Consider the following 10,281-nt stretch of genomic DNA (forward strand, 5'->3'; position numbering starts at 1 on the left):
GCTCATGTCTCTAGCTGCATATGTAGCAGAAGATGGCCTAATTGGCCATCATTGGGAAGAGAGGCCCCTTGATCTTGCAAACTTTATATGACCCATCACAGGGGAAGGCCAGGGCCAAGAAGTAGGAGTGGGTGGGTAGGGGATCAGGGGTGGGGGGAGGGTATAGGGAACTTTCAGGATAGCATTTGAAATGTAAATAAAGAAAATATCTAATAATAAAAAATAAAAAAAAATTTAAAAAAGGAAAAAGAAATGTTGTCCTCATAAGAATTGCTTTGGTTATGGTGTCTTACCACAGCAGTAAAACCCAAGGACAGTTCCATAGCAGGGAACCCAACTCAGAATCAGCCGCAGACTCTTCCCTTCCTTTTCTTTTCTCTCTCTCTGCCCAAGATGCTTAGGAAGCCACTGCTGGGCTTGCTTAGACTTAAATCTTACGAGCCATCGGACTCCTTTTTTACCCACTGCCTTCTTTACTCCCATGAGTGGGGATGGAACAGGGTCTGTGACGCTTGGCTATTGCTTACATATAGTGACTCTCAACCTGCGGGCTGTGACCCCTTTGAAGGTTGCACATTAGATATTCTATGTATCAGATATTTATATTACGATTCATAAAAGTAGCAAACTAACACTTATGAAGTAGCAACAAAATAATTATAATGTTGGGGGGTGTGTCTCCACAACATGAGGAACTGTATTAAATGTCACAGCATTAGGAAGGTCAGGAACCATTGGCTTAAAGGAATGACCTTCTGTATGTGAGAAAGCTTGCTGTTTTGATGCTATATTTTCTTTTGCATTTTAGATGAAAGGTACATTAGAGTTTAAAAAGCATCTAGACCACATGAGAGAGTTGAATGAGTATTAAAATGTATTTTTTTAAACAAACTTACACGTTATATCCTCACATCATAGATCACATATCACAAACTATCAAGTCTAAATAAGAACCCCTAATAAGCTCTACTGGAATTTTCTAGCTAGCTGAGGCTAGTCTTGAACTCTTGATCCTTCTACTTCAGTAACCTAAGTATAGGGATCATAGACACGCATTCTGGAGATCTAAGAGTCAGAACTGAAACCTATCTATGATCTAAAATCTAAAGTACAACTAGACTGCCTTTCCAATGGAATCTGGGCATATTTTCCACTTATTTGCTTTCTTTTGCTGTGAGGAACCCCATGGCCAAAAGCAAGTTGGAAAGGAAAAGATTTATTTCATCTTGCAAGTTACAATTATTCACTGAAGGAAGTCAGGGCAGGAAGTGAAGAAGAAACCACAGAGAACTGTTACTTACTGGCTTGCTACTACACTCACCTTCAATTATTGTTCTCTCCATCCCTGCCTAGGAATGGTATTGCCCATGGTGGACTGGGCTCTCCTAAATCAATTAGCAACAACAACAACAACAACATGCTCCCCAAATATGTCCACAGGGCAAGTCACTGCAGGCAATTCTTCACTTGAGGTTCCCTCTTCCCCCATTTTAAATTGATAATCAAGGTGAGCTGTCACATAGTCCAACTAGGATTTGTTCATGCCTCCCGTACTTCAAGGGTTATTCTACCTCCGGATGCAGGAAACGCTTTGCAGGATGAGTGAGGATTAGAGTCTTAACTATGAACAGTTCACAACATAGCGTTTCTAGAATAAAAAGTTATCAGGGAAACAGCGCTGAGTAGCTAAACTGAGATGCAAGGTAACTTCCTTTGTGAGGAGGAAACAGCAAAAACGAATTCCTGTCCTCTAACTCATCACAGAACACGTCACCCATTCCACTGTGCTGTTATCAGAGGGTGGCTCTGGACGTGAGCTGGCTTATAAGGAATGACAAGGGAGAGATGCTGACATGTTTTCCTGTTTGGGAAGATAGGTGCATTATACAAAGTAAACAGGAAAGTAGGGCTCCTTTATTTCCGGTGTTCCTCTGACATGACAGGTCAGACTCCGGCAGCCACCTGGGTTTGATCTGAACTCTACAGGGACCACAAACATCATCCAGGAACACACACACACACACACACACACACACACACACACACATTCACGTTTTCCAGAACCCCAATTTTCAGGGACAGAAACAACAATAAAGAATCTAGAGGTGCAAAGAATTAGTGCACCATAAAAACCGGAAAGCAGCCCAGTCTGCGCTGACTGGCCCTGAGAGAATTTACTCACGCGCTTAAATGTATGCACCGGGTTACCAGAAGCCTCGTAAATACTGGGCCCATAATCAAGCTGTAATCATTCATTTTATTTACATTTCATTAGGGGGCACTAAGGTAATGATCTCCAAAAGATTTCACGCACAGCCAATGAAAAACGAAGTGGACCTCCAAAGGGAGTGGGCATAAAAAGCCAGTGTCCTTCTGTCCCAAAGGCATGGAATTATTAAAAACAATCTGTTTTTTAAAGTTACTGCATGCTTTCTTTTAACGCATCCCCAACTAGTAATTGCACTCTGTATTATTTCCTCTCTACATGTTACACGTGAGGTAAGGCCCGAGTCTCTGACTGAAGAGTTTAGGCGGAACCTTCCGGCGTTACACGGGAAACAGACTTGCATGAAATAAGATAACGCAACAGAAATTTCCAGAACACCTATAGCATTCGCCATATACCACTGTTTGTCATTTACAGTGGGCAAAAATCCATGACAACCTCGCAGGCTCTTCCACAGCAATCAGAAGAGCCACACAAAGGACAGAGCGGGGAATACGCTGAATAAAACATCCTGTGCCCGCACTTCCCCTTTGAAGGCTGCCAGCCATACATTTTTGAATAACCTGAAATGAAGATCAAAGGGATAGAGGATTTATTTATTTATTTGTTTAACCCGAAGCAGTGGATGAGAAGAAAGTGAAATTTAGGATTTTGGGGGTGGGGGAGAAGGTATCTAAATTTAGACAAATAACATCTTATTCATAAGGTCTACAAAGAAACCCAACAGTCAAATCACAAAGTAATGATGTACAAAACTAAGGCCAAAGGAGTGGTGGCATGTCTCTCTTGGTACCCCTTCCTCTCACTGTCTACCTTCCTGGTCACCCTTCACTTGCCTTCCATAAGCACAGCTCCCCATCAGAACCAGAAGCAGGGGTCTCTCATTTTTTTCTCTCTCTCTCTCTCTTTTTTTTTTTTTAAAAAAAAAACTATATTTAATTCTTTTGTGCAATATATTTAATCATATCTATTCCCCTCCCCTTTGACCGTTTGAACCTGGGTCCTCCTCACCTCCCTACCCACCTAAATTTATATTCTCTCTCTCTCTCTCTCTCTCTCTCTCTCTCTCTCTCTCTCTCTCTCTCTCAAAAATAATGAAGTAAAAACAGGAAAAACAAAACACAAAAATGAAAATCAAAATAGACAAAGAGATGTTCCCTCTCGGAGCAGGTATCAATGGCGAACCACTTCTCGGTTAGGGATGGGATGAGAGCTCTCTCACTTCTGTTTGAGATCTGATACACTTTCCGCAGGGACACACTCGGAGTTGGCTACATTTCTCCCTCTTTTTCCCAGAAATGTTTTAAGCATGGGAAGAATGTGAGAGAACTGAAAATGATGTGAAGTGGAGAAAAAAGAGAGTGAGGCTTCTGCCTAGCGTGAGAGGTCACTGGTGGCTTCATGTGAGCCTTCCGTATGATATCCTGGAGGGTTTAACAAGAACTGATGTAGGGAACTGTTGGTCCTGTAGAGTAGCCTGTAACCCGTGCACAAGTATGTCAGGCATGACTGGAAAGCATTCTGTGAGTAGGTAACAATACAGTCAGTGTAGCCGAGTTAAGTAATACAGTACATCTGATCCTGTGCTCAAGGCAGAAACACTTTGCTATTGAAACAGGAGTGGGAACTGAAAGGGCTAAGGGATGGGAAGCACCAGCTTTGCCTAGTCCCTGGGTGAACAAAGCTTTGTGCCTTAGCTTTTATTCCCCCCCCCCCCCCGTTTATTGAGACAGGGTTTCTCTGGGTAGCCCCGACTCCCCTGGAACTTGCTCAAACTCAAGAGATTTGCCTGCATCTACCTCCCAAATGCTGGGATTAAAGGTATGTGCTACCACACCTTAGTTAGGGTTTGAGGGCTGTGAAGAGACACCATGACTGTGGGCAATCTTTATAAAGGGAAACATTGATTGGGACTGGCTTATAGTTTCAGAGGTTTAGTCCACTGCTGTCACGGCAGGGAGCATGGTGGCCTGCAGATCTACACGGTGCAGGAGAAGGAGCTGAGGGTTCTACATCCTGATCCACAGGCAGCAGGGAGGGACTGTGTTCAACACTGGGCAGAGCCAGAGCATAGGGGAACTCAAAGCCCGCCCCTACAGTGACACACTTCCTCCAACAGTCCACGCCCACTCTATCAAGGCCACACCTCCTAACAGCGCCACTCCCTGAGCCAAGCATTCCCACACATGAGTCTATGGGGCCATTCCTATTCACACCACCATATCTTGTGATTTCCACCTTCTAGGAGCTGTCCTGCAGAAGCAACCATATGCTTCCTTTATCTTCATATGGATTAAGTGCCTAAGAAGGTCTATATTCCCCCACGACAACATCCCTGGGAGGCTGTGTTAGGTTACATTTCTTTTTTTTCTTTTCTTTCGTTTTTCCGAGACAGGGTTTCTCTGTGTAGCCCTGGCTNTCCTGGAACTCACTCTGTAGACCAGGCTGGCCTCGAACTCAGAAATCCGCCTGCCTCTGCCTCCCAAGTGCTGGGATTAAAGGCGTGCGCCACCACACCCAGCTAGGTTAGATTTCTTAAAGAGATTAGGAACCTGCTTCTATTACCTACCTTCTGGGGCGGGGACTAATTCATACTTTTTCCACAACCACTTGAAGGGAGAACTGATGAAATTTGAAATCTGTGACTGTCCTTGAATAAAACAACAACAACAACAACACAAAAAAACAAACAACCGGGCCCCGCAGGCGGCCATGGCCAGGCCAGTGCTGCGCTGGGTGAAGGCCCGAGGTGAGCCACTCTGTCTGGTGCTCAGCGTGGAGCAGCTGTGGCGGCTGGAGGAGCACCACTAACAGCGCGGTGGGAGAGTCGCTGTTCGAGCCAGACACTGCAGCTTTACTGGACCTGGCTGCTCCAATGGATCCCGCTCTGGATGGCCCCCAACACCATCATCCTCATCGGCCTCGCCATCAACCTGGTCACTACACGAGTGCTCATCTTCTACTGCCCTACCGTCACGGAGGAGTATTTATGGCCATCGGCGCTTCAATTGCTGTTCACCTAGGAACGCATCCTGACTGGTTGTTTTTCTGCTCTTTCTTTGGGATGTTCATGTTTTATTGTGCTCGTTGGCAGACTTACGTCTCAGGAGTGTTGAGATTTGGAAGGGTGGATGTAACTGAGATCCAGGTAGCTTTAGTGGTCGTCTTTATGTTGTCTACGTTTGGAGGAGCAACAATGTGGGACTATATGATACCTATGCTAGAAATAAAACTGAAGATTGTTCCGGTTCTTGGAGTTGTAGGTGGGTTAATATTTTCCTGTTCAAATTATTTCCATGTGATCCTCCATGGTGGTGTTGGCAAGAATGGATCTACTATTGCAGGCACCAGTGTTTTGTCGCCTGGACTCCACATAAGATTAATTATTATATTGGCAATAATGATCTATAAAAAGTCTGCAACAAATGTGTTTGAAAAACGCCCTTGCCTTTAATACTTTAATGTTTGGATGTGCCTTTGCTAAAGTTGCACAAAAACTGGTGATAGCTCACATGACGAAAAGTGAACTATATCTTCAAGACACTGTCTTTATTGGGCCAGGTCTTTTATTTTTAGACCAATACTTTAATAATTTTATAGATGAATATGTTGTTCTATGGCTAGCAATGGTCATTTCTTCATTTGATATGATGATATACTTTAGTTCTTTGTGCCTGCAAATTTCAAGACACCTTCATCTAAATATCTTCAAGATTCCCTGTCAACAAGCACCTGACCAGGTTTACAAGCGTATTGACTGCCCAAGGGAAAGAGGAGAAGCAGTTAGGGGAACCTATGTATGAAGGGTATCCCCTTATACAGGAGGCTAGTATACTATCTATAAGGTTATGTTTAAATATAAGACATAAATCTGTAGCTTCCACTATGTCTACATCAATAATGAATCCCTTATCACATACGTTATCACTGTAATATGATGTATGCATTAGAAACAAGAACAAAAATAAATTAAATATTAAGGATAATAGGAAATTGTACTCCAATAGCACTATATCTACAAAACACCTATCAGACTTGGTGTTTTGATTGCCAAAGGATTACACAAATACTCAGAACTTAAAAGAACTTCTATCCATCTTGGCAGTGACATTTGATTGATAAAACTTGAAAAGTGAGCTCATAATACTAAGTATCTAATGATAATACTATAACTGAGTCAAGTGATATACTGAGATATTTGTATGTACTAACCATTGTTCAAAAGAGGTATGCTAATTACAGACATACTTTAGTATACTAACTAGAATTTAAAACAATGGTTGTGGGATTCTGTTGTACTAATTCAGCATAACATGAATCTTTGAAGGTAACTTGTGCCTTAAACTTGTATCCAAGTAAACAATTTATTTCCATGGGGAAAAAAATGAACCTTAACTTCCCTAAGAAAGACAAAAAAGGAGCTCAAATAATTGATAGGAAAGGAAATTGGTAACTTGGGAAAATGGCAAAAAAAAAAAAAAAAAAAAAGGTGTAAGGGGGAAAAAACAAGTGTCAGTATTCAACACTAGGTACATTAGGTACTGATTATGTTTTCTATTCTCAGTTGAAAATACTTAAGATTTGCTTTATAAATGCCACAATTATCTTAACACTCTTCTTAACACTCTTCAGAGGTTATGACCCATATGACCTCATCTCTAATTTCATACAAAATCTCCATAGGCTATATACCATATAAAGAAAGAATCAGACAAATCGTGTAAATGTGTATTTTAAGTATTCCAAGCAAGAAAAAGAGTGTTGAAAAAGTGTATGTTTCTCAAAAGGTAAAAATATGTGAATATAGAGAAAACACTCTGAAGTATTTACATTGCATCTCTAACTCTTGGGTAAAATTCTCAAGGTTTATAGTGCATGTTGCAGACATAGCTAAGCTTAACATGGGTGAGGACCCGGCTTGATCTACTAGCAACACTCACTCCACCCACCTCAAATTAAAAAGGAATTAAAGAAAAACAAACAAACAAACAAACAAATAACCTAAACTAAACTTGAAAGCCTTACTTAACTGATTTTTTTCTCTATTAATTTTCACTTGGCCATTCATGTTGGTGAGACTTCAAGGCATTCAGTCTTGAGATAACATCTCTAAGAATCTAACCTTTATTCATTTATTATATTTTTAAAATATTTTATTTATTTTAAAGTTTTGTATGTAGGGGTGTTTTCCCTGCACGTCTGTCTGTGCGCTGTGTGCATGCAGTACCTACACAGGCCAGAAGAGGGTGTCATATCCTCTGGAACTGGAGCTACAAAGAACTGTAAACTGCCTAGTGGGTGTCAGGAACCACTCTCAGGTCCTCTAGAATAGTAGCCGATGCTCTTTACTGTTGAGCCATCTCTCTAGCTCTACCTTCGCTGATTTATAAAATGAATGCGTACAACATGGTGCACAACAAATAATCAGCATATAATGTATTTATTTTATTTTGAAAATCAAGAGTAGGGCAGGCAGAATTCTTAGAAGAACTCGGACGTCCAGCATTCTGAGGTCAGGCAGCTGATTCTGAGTCATCGGGATGGCTTCCAAGAAATTATAAATCTGTAAGTACCCACTTAGCCCCAAAGCAGCTTATCTTGGATGGGTTCTTTAAAAGGATCTGAAGCCCCAGGAGCTGCTTTTCTCAGCCTCAAAGACCAGGCAAGCTACCACAAGCTCCATACTTGCAAGAAACTCAATTCTGCCAGCGACTTGTAGGGTTTGGGAAGAGGATCCTGCTGAGAGCCCTGCCCAGGCTTCTGATCCGCAGAGCTGTGAGACAAGCCCTGGAATTCATGGTAATTTACTACAGTGAGATGAAATATGAATACAGAATACAACACATAGTTACGTGTTTATACACCTCAGGGAAGTAAGATATCGGAAGAAATTCAGGATATACCCACTAGCAAGAGAGAGAGGAGGGAGGGGACACTTTGGGAGCAGCTTTCCAAATATTGGTTGTGGGGAAAAAAAAAAAACCTTTCATTTGGAAAGAAGAGTTAGCACCTTCCATGTTGCTCTAATGCAATTGATTGAAGTGACTGGTATACGAGTTTTGGTCTCTTTCAATGGAATTTCTAACTTTCTTATCACGACAGAACCCCTTGAGTGAGCAGAAGAACAACATTCAAAGATGGCCTCAAAGATTTAAACTTTTAAAAGCACAGACAACAAAAGTTATGGAACTGTGATTTTTGAAGGGGATTGTACAAGCGTCTTGGTTTGCCACACAGGGACATTCAGGAACAATTTTCTCTACTGGAGAGAAAATAGATGCATTTTAGAAACGCATGCCACGTAGCTCATGTCGTTTCAAAGGGAGCAGTTAGCACCACCACACTCAGGAGAAATGGGAAGCGTGGGCTGGATTTTTTCAAAAAAGCAAAATCGAGATTTTTTTCTTTTATTTCTAAAAAAACAGATGTGCATATAAACTTTAAGAAAAACTCAATAAAGCAAAAAGATAGGTTCCCTGCCTAGGGTCTAAAAACTCTTGACCTTGACCTAAGGCCCGCTAACATCACAGCAACTCCAGGGAGTCCCTGAAAGGTAGCCTTGATTTTTTTTTTTTTTTTTTTGAAGACCAATGAATGCAAAACATGCATCTGCTACTTCAGGATTGTTTTGTAATTTCTACCATTTATCATATTCTAACGTTGATTCTTGAAAATCAGCCGTGTACATCATCCACTGCCTCAAAGCGTTTCAGAACACCACCGCAGGGAAAATCAATCCCTATTTCCTCTAAGTGTGCATTTCTCAGCACTGTAATGGACACCCCCGTGTTCCTGGAGACAGAAGGAAAATATTCAAATAGGTACTACAAAGTTTTAAGTGCTGCTGCAATAATTTCCACTTAAAGACAGAAAAGACTGGAGGAAATGTGCTTGCAGGTGACTCCACGAAACAAATGAACCTCTCGGAATGGGCTCGGATCATAACTTGATAGCAACATACTTCAAATGTCTTGCTATAGACGACGGGGGGATGTAACAAGTACGACTTCCTACCTGAAACCTTCCTTCAGGCAATGTTCGTTTCTAAAAAGCAAGAACTTTAGGAAATAAGGCAGAGCCTTTAACTATTCTTTTGTGTCAGAGCCTGCTCTTCGTATGTGAGGGCTGACAGGTCAGCCGTCTAGCTCCGGTGCGAACAGGCCGCCTCTCTATAAAAGCCAACTACAGTTTCCCCTTGCTCCGATGAGCACTTCATATAATTTAACATACAGTCCTGGGAGTGGGTACTGTCAGCAGCCTCATTTCACACGTAAAGAAAGTGGGACCTAGACAGTTTATCTGGCTTGTCTAAAGTTAAATGAGGAAGTAAGAGTCAGAAGTGGATGGTCAGCATCACTGACTGATGATGTGCTACTAAAAATCCTTAAGATAAAATCCAATCCATGGTTTTCCCATTCCCAGTGGTAAATAGAATATACAGTACACACGCTTGCATCTTCAGGTCTAGAGCACTGGGATGACTACGGAACTAGAGAGATGGCTTGGAGTTAAAAACACTGGCTGCTCTTCCAGAGGTCTTAAGTGTGATCACCAGTACCAACAGGTTCTTTATAAACAACTATAACTCCAGTTTCATGGAGAATCAATGCCCTCTTCTGGCCTCAATGGGTACTGCATCCATGTGGTACATATACTATTCCTGCACTACTCATAAAATAAAAAGTTTTTTTTTTTTTTTTTTTTTAAAAGAAAATATTTCTGAATGTGGTTTAGGATGTGATGTGAAAGCCAGTCTTGTCTGTATGTAGTCTTTCAGTATGATTTCAGAATAAAAATATTTCTAGACATTTTCCACTATAAAATAAAAATTATGTATAATAATAATAATGTTTTATAATAGATCTAGAAAATACACTTATAATAGAGATGATAAAATATTTTTATATATAATGAATATGTCCAAATATATAACTTTTATAATTAAATATGGAAAAATACAAATGACCTCAGGAGATACTGTTAAAAATATATTATCTAGCCGGGCGTGGTGGCTCACGCCTTTAATCCCAGCACTCGGGAGGCAGAGGCAGGTG

General features: G+C 41.2%; 1 protein-coding gene and 1 pseudogene across 8 annotated transcripts in view; one reads left to right on the forward strand and one right to left on the reverse strand.

Annotated features, from left to right (window-relative positions):
• Mast4 (microtubule associated serine/threonine kinase family member 4) overlaps positions 1-10,281 on the reverse strand; it is a 591,509-nt gene that overhangs the window by 236,057 nt on the left and 345,171 nt on the right. The gene's annotated exons all lie outside the window — the stretch shown is intronic.
• Positions 4,940-6,030, forward strand: LOC110329226 (annotated as a pseudogene).

The sequence above is a fragment of the Mus pahari genome, chromosome 11, assembly GCF_900095145.1.
Source record: "Mus pahari chromosome 11, PAHARI_EIJ_v1.1, whole genome shotgun sequence".
Classification (NCBI taxonomy): Eukaryota; Metazoa; Chordata; class Mammalia; order Rodentia; family Muridae; genus Mus; species Mus pahari.